The following is a 10,432-nucleotide window of genomic DNA, read 5'->3' as shown; positions in this document are numbered from 1 at the left end:
CCGACAATGCTGACCCACAATGCCTTCCATTTTAACTCATACATTTTCAGCTATCAAAATGTCATCCGTTGTGGCAGGTCATTCCAAATGTTCAGAAGTGGAAAAAGAAAATAAAAAAAGAAAGCGTGACAAAGAATGGGAATCTATAACGGCAAAGAAATTGCGAAATATTTCATGCGGGTTGCTATTATGCATTATGCAGAAGGTAGAATGAAACAGAATTCTTAAATCTACAACAAATATATCAAGCGTGCATGTTCTAGAGAATATGTTTAAATGACACAATAAAGAAAGAGAGGATGTCTGCCAGATTTGGACATGCATTATGTACATGCACAGCAGCTTCTACACAAACAAGCGAACATGTATTGGCATGCAAAAAGATGGTTGTATTAAGTTAGAACTGATGCACTGTCAAAGCATTGGTATACAACTTTAAATATTATCTCTACAGTGTATTTGTATTTTCAATCTCTGGAGAGGATCTGGTTTGGAATACGGAGAGAGGTTGCATAAATGTGCACGGTAAACAATATGGCTAAGGAATTTTAATATATTCTGGTTGCTGCTGTTAATTCTGCCTTTAATGAGATTTGTCGATTATAATTAAAAGATCAAATAGCACCAACCTTCTCCTTCCAGTGGTGCCAACAGAGTTAAGCTTTGATTCAGCAGGTGGTTTGAGACCCTCTGTTCCAGCACGCTCCAGATGTTTGTTGTTTTTTTTTCCCCCCTCCATCATGCTTCTTCCATTATCTGAGCCACTGTGTGTGTGACTGTGCTGGTGTGAGGCTTTGGTGGAGGAAGATCAGAGCAAAAGAGAAGTGACATCAAACAGAGGGCAGCTCCCTCATGCACCGCGCTGGAGGGGGGGGGGGGCTTGGACGTCTTGCTCAATATGGAAGGGGCTGATGGCGGGGCGGCCCAGGGGCAGCACCGGGCCGCGTGCCAGAGGAAGACAAGGAACCCACTGGCTGCATGCACGCGCACATGTGTGCAAATTCAAAGATATACAGGCAAGGGGATTTAAAAAAAAAAACACACATACTCAATGGAAAAAGAAAAAAAAACACACACACATGCATGGCAGAAACTCTAATAATGCCATCAGAGATAGCCTAATGATATTTGAGGGCAGAGTGTGCGGGCTTTCTTTGATCTTCCCTCTTCCCCTCCTCATCCCTCAAAGCTTGTTGCAAAAGAAAGAAGCCAAGCAGAGCAGTGAGAGAACAAGGAAGACAGAGTGGAAGAATGAGAGAGGCAGAATTGCCAGCCCCTATTAAAAAACAAAAAAGAGGGATGAGAGAGAGTGGAACCTTTGGGCCAAAAGAGAAAAGAAAAAAACAACAACAAAAAAACAACAAAGTCAAGTCATTCTTCTTGCTTGGCTATACCTGCAGAGAAAGCAATGGACAGTTGACAGCCTTCCACTCTCACAGCTGCTCCTCCAGCCCTGGCTGAACAACAGGACAACCCGGACTGGATTTGACCCGGAGACGCTGCCGCGGCCCGACAGATTGTCTCTCAAAAGCAGTCGGAGACAAATACAGCGTGTCTATCTTGTCTGTCAGTCCAGCTGCTATCTGCCAGCGTTAACCCCGCACCACCTACGCACACACATATGCACACACTCCTCACATGACAGACAAGAGAGGTAGTTTCTGATCACGCCTGTCAATCAAATCTCAAAGCCTCTTCTTCCGAGTGATAACAGCATGAAAAAAAATGTCAGTCAGTCAAGGAGAGAACTGTACGAAAACACGAGGAGTTCCACAAGCGCTCTGTTAGCATGACATCTACAGTAACAGCCCTGTTTGTGTTTGTCAGTCGCTACATCATCGCTGTGAACCGCCGCATCTTTCTGACGTGACGGTGGTGTCTTCCGGCCTGGAAAGCACGTCTGATTTCACCGGTCATGTCGGGTTGTGGCTACAGATCTATTTTAGAAGACCTGACAAGGCTTTGTGGGTCAAAAGATCAAGGCCTGTGTGTTTCTACACCTAGAGGCCGAGGCGGCAGCTGCGGAGGCCAGGGAACGACAGTTGTGAGGAACTATCTAACCATTTAAATCTGTGTCTCTGCTGAATACTCAATGAGGCGCTATAGCACACCACAGACCATATTTTACAGCAAAGTGATATCCAAGGTTACTAGTAGCTATTTTTTTTCTTTTTTTCGAAAAAGAAGAGATAAAGAGTATTTGCAAATAAATAATATCTGTGCTGAGGAAATAAATAAAAGAGAGCGTTTTGCGAAGTCATCTGAAATGAACACTTCAACGACTTTGTTTGTTGTGAGATTTGTAAAGATCAGTACTGGCTTCTTCTCATTAAATGCAGGGTGTGTTATAGGTACTTTAGCACAGAGACTGGAAGCTGGAGGCAAAAGTTAGCCTTGCTCTGTCAAAAATGAAACAGACTTAAGTTTTATCTGCTACTCCGTATCTTCACAAAGCCTCATAATGCATGAAATAACAGGAAATACAACGAGGTTCCAAAGAGCTGTTATAGCTCAGGCATTGGGATTCTCAGCCCGACACCAGCCGAAGGACAGAGTAGTGTGTCTCGTGCAGCGGACAGTGGAGTGAGTGCCACACTTGCTACACTGTGAGTCACTCTGGAGTTTGTGCTGGTTGTGGATGCGAGCAACACCATGACTCAGAGAAATGACAAACAGCACCAACTCTGTATATGATCTAGTAACGCTTTGCACAGTTGACTGCGAAGAAAATTGCTGAATAAATTTATAGTTATGTTAACAATTTGGGACTTAATGCACGTAACACTCTGCAGTTTCCACGTTGTGCATGCAGTATGTGTGGTATTTTGGTGTCAAACTCAGAGGGCATATTGGGAGGAGAGGTGTGAACAGGTGGTGGCTCATTCAAACCAGGCAGCACAAAGCAGGTTCTGGGTATTTTTGGTGGAGAGTATGTGCTGGTCTTAAAACCATGTCTGTCACAACTTTGGTGAGTCACTTGGAAAGGTAAAATATTAAAGGAACACTGACAGGCATTTTCATTTGTGCGTCACTTCAGGATCAAGTGGAATAGATTAATTGAAAGCCTAAACGTGAAAAATGTACAACAGTTTTCCCTTGTTTGCTTAAACATGTTTCTGACACTGACAATTATCTTAGATTAGTAGAAAAAAAAGACTTGACATGGGAAGAAGCAGCTAGCTGGGCTTACAAAAGGTAAAATCTGCTTATTATTGCATCTGAAAGTCAATTATTAGCAGCAGGGATGTTGTGTTCAAGTTTTTCTGACCCCAATTCCAACCCAAGGCCTTTTATATTGACGATCTGCTAAAATCTACTTTATTCTGCGACTCATTTGTGTTGCTTGAATGATTCAGGAGCACATTTATGGAACTAAAGAAACACTAAGTTCACTCATTGTGCAGTGGAGTTCATGGTCTCTACTGTAGTATACATTCTGCAACAGTGACCTATACTACAATGGCATGAATTTGAATGGTTAAGCAGAGAGCTTCTAATTTGAAACTCTATACTGGAAGTGGAGGCAAACAGTAGAGATAAATAAGAAAGAAAAAAAAACTTCCACATACAAACAACACTTGAACTAATAGGACTGGCTATTGGCAAACTGGAAACTGGGGTAACCCTATGATAGACCTTTCTCCCAATGTCAGCTGGGATTGGCTCCACCCCTCTAAGACTTCCAAATTAAAAGCAGTCTAACTAATAGATGAGAGAAATGTTCCATTTCCTCTTTGAAAAGTTACCATGTCCTGTCTTTCACAATATGATTTTTGTCAGGCTCATACTTTCTGTATTTAGCAGAATAATTTCCACCTCACAGTTTGTCTTCTTTTGTGTGAACAGATCATAAATTATTCAGGTCTATTAAATATATAAAATATGGAAATATCACTGATATTTCAGAAGACAGCACCTTTTCTATGTAGGACATTTATATAACAAACCCAGCCCTCTGTGCTAGATATCAATCTTCTCATCTGTCTGTGGGTAAAATGGCAAAAAAAAGGGAAAAAAAAGAGAAGAACATACATATCCGAAAATGCAGAGCGTTCATTTAAATCTTACAAAACACAATCGAATAAAAATAAAGTGTCACACCAGGCTGCTCGAGTTACACACTTTCAGCTTTACAGACGACTGAACGCAACAGCTCAACAGCTTTTTCTGTGTTTCTCCCTTTTTTTTGTCTGCCCCTGTAAGTGTGCGACTTCTTTCATGGTGTGTAAAGATGTCTACATCCTCATACAATCATTTCCTGGATCCCACAGGAGAAGAAAGAAACAGATGGGGAATGAAACAGTGCTGCTTCTCTGTGCTCAGCTCCATGGAGAGGAGAGCGCGAGAGTGTGTGTGTCTGTGTGTGTGTGTGTGAACATGTACATGTGTGAGAGGACTTTTAAGCATGCAGCACTCAGCCTGCGTGTGTGCGTTTGTTTGTTTTTTCAGGTGGTGTTTACAAGAATAAGCCCCGCAGCATAAAATGCCATTTTTCATGAAGCACTGTACGTATGTTTGTGTGCAGGCCCCTGTTTGTTGTGTATGTGTGCGTGTGCATGTATGTGCGTGAGAACCACAAGGTACAGAGCATGTGCGTAGGTTGTGTTGTGTTCTGCGGCTTAGACAAGGGACAAAAGAGGAAGTAATTGGCCATCATAGGAAGCCTTTTCTTCAGTGTTGCAGACACAGGGAAAAACACCTCTTCACCACTTCTTACAATGGGTTTTTACAGCCACCAAGCAAACTGGGGCTGAGCACACTTCACATTTCTTCTGCCCTTGATGCACAGATTACTTTTTTTATATTTCCGTAGACTTCTGAGAAATTACCTGCATAATGTCAAGAGTGATTGAGCTACCTGTGCTCGTCATTCCTGGAACATGTCTACGAACCACCCTGTAGCTCATACTGAGTCACCCCCAGCTAAGACTGAACTCACTCTCCATCTGCTGTAAAATGTCAATGATGACAAATGTTCTTTTGTTGCCCTTCACTAAAAGCCAAAGTACTGTATAAACCGAGTACGTGACTAATGATAATAGTCACACTCATAAAACATAAACTAATGTTTGAAAATTTCAATGATGTGGCATTCACACCTGGCACTGACACACCGGAGCTTGCTGATGCAAGACTGAGCCGCAGCCTCGGAATAAGTTTGAAAAACACACACTCACTGATGGAAAAGTCTCACACAGCAGCTTCAACGCATTTCTAAAAGAGTATCAACTAGGGGTGTACAGCCAATGCACTATTCGGATTCAGGTTTTTTTTTTAAACTTTGGATTCAGATTCGTATTCGGGAAGAAACCGGAAGTAGGCGCACTGACTTCAGCCGAGCTAGTGCTACGCCGAGCTAGCCGGCTAACTTCCGCTTTAGCTCTCGGCTAACTAGAACGGGAATAAAATAATTTAATCGTGCAGCTCTTCTAGACTTTCCAAACGTTATCGGATCAAATTCTGGTAGAGAAACGAGTCGTTTCGCGGGGGTTGTGACACTCAAAAAAAATTATCCACCGTTATAGCCGCTTCTTTTCCCATTATTGTCTATGAGAAAAATGTTAACCCTAACCCAAGTTATTGAACGGTGACCCTGGAAGTATCGGTGAGCACTTCCTGTCTACTGTAATGCAATGCATGCAGGGAGTTGCTGTTTTTTAGCAATCCTAACGTGAACTACACACAAATGAAACAGTGTTGCCTGCTCGTGTTTGGCACTCTACTCGTCTTCTATGGCGGGCGCACCAACGTTAAGGTTCATGACCGCCACCTACTGTGTTGGAGTGTGAACCAGAATCACCAGGTTATGTGCTGTTGCTGATCCAAACGTTTCTTTTTCTTTAGAAAAATCCTACCGAATAATGAGAAACTTCGGACAGAAAAACTATTCAGGATCAAAGCATTATTTGTGTACTTCCGAATAACGTATTCGGGTTCGGGTACACCCCTAGTATCAACATGTGGACATGATGTGATGGATCCATTATACCAGTTTACATGACAACTAGCAGTTGTTCCATACAGTTTTGTGTCCAAACAGACCCATTTATGCCACTCATTTTAGCTGGAAAAGGCTCATTGGTTTTCAATGAGTCATCACTATCTTTTAGTGTCAAACTCAATCTTACTTAAGCTTTTCATGCCTTTATTTGACAAGAAAAACAAGAGAAGGCAAGAAATAACAGCAGAGAGACCTGCTGCTTAGGGAACACTTTATCATATTGTGTGATCCTAACCACTTAGCCATGAGGACGCTTCACACACTCCCATCTCTTATCAAACACTTTCACTTTTAATTCAAAGTACAGAGAAGCGTCTACATTCAGTTTGATTGCCATATTTGTTTATGACATTGTTTGTCATCTTTTTTGATGCATCACACAATATATAGTCTGAGTGACCATCTGTTATTTCCTGCACATCACCGCCGAGTCTCCATTAGTCATCGCGTCTGCTGCAACTAACACAAACCTCCCGTCGACCGCAAGAAACAAACACTGTCAAAACACTCATTAACCTCCTTCATTTAAACATAGCCCACACACTGAGTGTAAATATTTAAAAGACCAAGCTGGAATTTACAACATGACTGAGAGAGACAGAGTTAAAATAGCAGTCACTAAGTGAAGTCTCTGGAGAGTTTGCTTTGCAAAAGTTTCAAAACCAACGAGTTTTGTTTTTTCTGTTTTTTTTAGCTTAATTAACCAAAAGTATCACATCATCTATTCCAAAACAAAGTGATACAGTATTTAAACTCCGAAAGGAATCCAAACTGAATTGTCAAACAACATTAAACCGATATTTGTTTATAAACCTCTACCAATTCTCGGAGGATTTAATGACTGACAATGGTAAAATTAGCCTTTTAAGTGGGTCCATTTCATGTAGACTCAAGCCGGGGAGGTCGGCAGTCTGGTTGGCTGTGATACACAGCAGCTCCAGAGTTCTGTCATTTTATGAGAGGTTTAAAGACTTCTGCCAGGAAGCAAGGAAGATTTAGAGAAGGCAGTGGTGCTAGCCAATCCAGCGGGCTGTCCACACTTCTTTGATCACTGATGTATATTGTCTTCTAAAATGGTGTTTAAAAAAAAAAAGAGAGAGAGAGAGAGAAAGTAGGAGTCACCGGACAGCTGAGCGCTTCTGAAAAACAGCCACACAAATTCAAGCTACGGTTTTGAGTAAATGGTCTCTGGCAGCTGTGCCTCCAAATCTCTCGCCCCCCTTTAACTGTCACATAATGGCTGCGGTGATGTACTGCACCGCCTGCCCTGTACTCAATCGTTACCTATTGCTCTACAGTAACAATCCTCCTCTCCTTAATATGCCACTCTCCTATGAGAGTAAAATATAGTGGGACATCTTTACAAGCACCCCACTTACTCCACGCCACACTGCATTCCCCGCAGGTGAGCTCTTAATGTTCAGTAAACACAATCCATGAGAAAATGAAAAGAGAATATAAAAAAGTATGACAAAATAAGAGATGGTGTGGGTGTGCGAAGGGAAAACTACCCCCTTGAACACAGCAATTAATCAATTAGCCAGAGTGAATCAATACTCCCCGCCCAGCTTGGCAGGCTGACAGCACTCAGGTGTAATTAAAATTGTACCTATTGACAAATCAAGATGGATGGGCCACTTCCTGCCTGTTCCGGCTCAACTCCGAGAATGATCATCTCTGTGTGACTAATGCAATCACAATAAAGGGGACATGGATGTTTTTTTTTGTGAGCATCCATGTGTGTATGCTAGCTGCTAGTGTGACTATAACCTCAAAATGACCAAAGTTGAGGTCAAGTGCAAGTAAAGCTGCAGGTCAAAGCCCAACATCCAAACATCCATCTCACTCAGTCGCTTCCCATTATCATTGTGTTATCCCCACCCGCCCAGGCATTAAAGTCGACTGTCCGGGGTGTTAAGTGGCTCGGTCATGTGTGAAGTGCATCCAGGCAAAAGATAACTGAGATGTTAATCTAACAAATGTACATTTTTGAAACTGGTCAGGTGTAAAGTGTAAAAGGGGAGCTGTAAGAAAACGGCAGAGTGGAAAGGTTCTTCCACCTTCTCAGAGTCATAGATAAAATAGGCATTTCAATTAGCAGGTGATAAAGCCTAAGTGTCTGAGCAGTACCAGCAATGCGGGAGCGGGATGAGGTGATGGAGATTGGAGGCTTGTCACCGAAGAGATAAAATACTAAACGCTTGCAAAAGTTCCAAGTGAGGCCATCGATTGGCCCCCGGTGAACTGGGCTGATGCCGCTATCACCTTCCTCCTTTTCTTTCTGCCTCACTCCCTCCCTCCCTCCCTCCTTCTCTGTCTGAGTGCCGCTCTCCCTCCTCACGAAGATGATTGTGAAATCCATCTGCTTAATAAAACATCATTTGAACAATGCATGGTGTTTACATGTTGTTTGGCAGGAGTCAAAAGGAACTCTTCAAAAGCAATATCATACGCATCCGTGATCAATGTGTAAATACCAAAGAACTTTTCTTCTTTCTTTCTTTTTTTTGATGAGATGTCAGATGTTTTTTGTTGAACGAACCATTCCTTAAATCTCTCGAGACCGGTCCCTCAAAGCATCAAAGGAGGACAAACAAAAAGAAAAATAAGAACATGTTTCAGAAATTTAAATGAGTACACTTTTCAAAGCAATGCCAGGAAGCAGTCATTTATAGCGTTGTAAGAGAAGGAGAATGTATTGGCCCTGCGACGGTAATTCAAGGAGAAGTCGTGTCATCATTGCATTCTCCCACTGGACAGCTCTCAATCAGAGCTAGGTTCATTCTTTGGCTAATTGCACACACAAAAAAAAGAAATACCTCACAGGCGAGAGAAAGGTATGCATCATTTACGGTGTCCTTCTTTTAAAAGCTTGGGAAGAAGAAAAGCCGTAATTGTCAGTCATATGAAAAATTCATATGCCGTCTTCACTGCTGACAAGTGGAGAAATGAGGCTGGAAAATAGGGAGATCTGCACTGAATTCTCTTCCACGGCCTCCATTATGGCTGACACCCTCTATGTACCTTAAGTGTCATACATTCATTTAATTTTTTGAGTGGGCTTGCACTTTGGCCATCAAGTTCAAACCCCACCGTCTAAACCTTCAATCTAGCTGCCATTTAGCTGTTGAACACACTCATCAGCCAACGATGCCATCTCATCCTCGAGTGCAAGACTCAAAGAATGTAGATAAATAGTGACAACGCCTGAGGGATGTCACCCATAGGGTTCTCAAGAGTGGTGTTGAAGCTGCTTTGAAGCTGACTTCCCAATGAATCCCAAAGTAGGAAAAAAAAAAGGCGCAAGAGAATATCCCTCAAGTGGCCATTGGAAGAACTGTGGTTTATTTCACTTCTGACTTTTTTAAGTCTGAATTTGTATTTCCCGTATCAAAGAAAAATTGGAGATTTGAGGAAAAAAAAAAAAAATCTGCAGTTGCCCCTCAACAAGATGTTACCAGATGCATCTTGGTCTGATTTTGCTGTCGCTGGAAACAAGATGCATTTGAAGTTGGCACACCTGAGATAAGTCCTTCTGGTATTTTTCCATTTCTACAGTCAGTCTCCAACTGGAATAATCCCACATATCAGTGCTGCTCATCTGACATTAGCTGCAGTTAGTCAACGTGACAATTTGGGACAAGAAATGTCCCGTTGAGTATAATTTTAGGATTCTTGCATCGCATCACTCTGCTTTGGACAGCAGGTAGGCTCTGTCACCAAATGCAGTCACCGGATAAAGAGTGTGTAAACATGAAGGGTGGCAGATAAAAATAAAAAAAATAGGTAGAGGATAGTGCAGGTATAGGATGCTGTAGTGCCAGACAGTCACTTTTGATGCGACTGCCTTACCTGGGGGATTAGAGAGACAGCTTCCTGTATCGAAATACTAAGGCGCCGCCATGCATAAATATATTCAAATGTCATTAGACGTTTGAATCTAAAACATAGCCTCCGAAAATAGAAAGCCTATTAAAACCCAAATGAATAAACATACTCATTCCTCCTATAATGTGCGAGTAATAGCTCATAACAGCAAGGTTATCCTCCGAATGCATCTGGAAGCTGGGAGCGGAAAAATTCCCATGTTTTAATAGATCCCTTCATTCCATGTTATTATTATGTAAAGCATAAAAATGTGTTCTCTCATCAAATCAAAGCACCCCACAAATCAAAGTTAAGGCAATTACAATCTTATTCCACCCTTTCAAATGGCAACAGCTGTTTCCCTTGGTCAGAATTGCAGCGTAATTGCACACGGTAGCATATGGTTATGGCTGATTAATCCAACTGGGGGTGAAGGCCCCATTATTCCTGCATGGGATGGGTAAATAGGCAGCGGATCCAAGTGCTGGATAGATGGGTAATGGGATGGCGAAAACGGGAATGGGCCTTTGATGAGATGTCTGTTAAAGATGGCGTGATTGTCAG

General features: G+C 42.1%; 1 protein-coding gene across 1 annotated transcript in view; it reads left to right on the top strand.

Moving 5' to 3' along the window:
• Positions 1 to 7,571: 7,571 nt before the first annotated feature.
• The window catches only part of rpl38 (ribosomal protein L38), a 224,991-nt gene continuing 222,130 nt past the window's right edge, over positions 7,572 to 10,432 (top strand). The window contains exon 1 of the mRNA XM_083994087.1: positions 7,572 to 7,582. The gene's annotated coding sequence lies outside the window, so the exon portion shown is untranslated. The remainder of the gene's footprint in view (positions 7,583 to 10,432) is intronic.

The sequence above is a fragment of the Trachurus trachurus genome (assembly GCF_905171665.1).
Source record: "Trachurus trachurus genome assembly, chromosome: 19".
Classification (NCBI taxonomy): Eukaryota; Metazoa; Chordata; class Actinopteri; order Carangiformes; family Carangidae; genus Trachurus; species Trachurus trachurus.
This window is presented reverse-complemented; position numbering and strand designations above follow the sequence as displayed.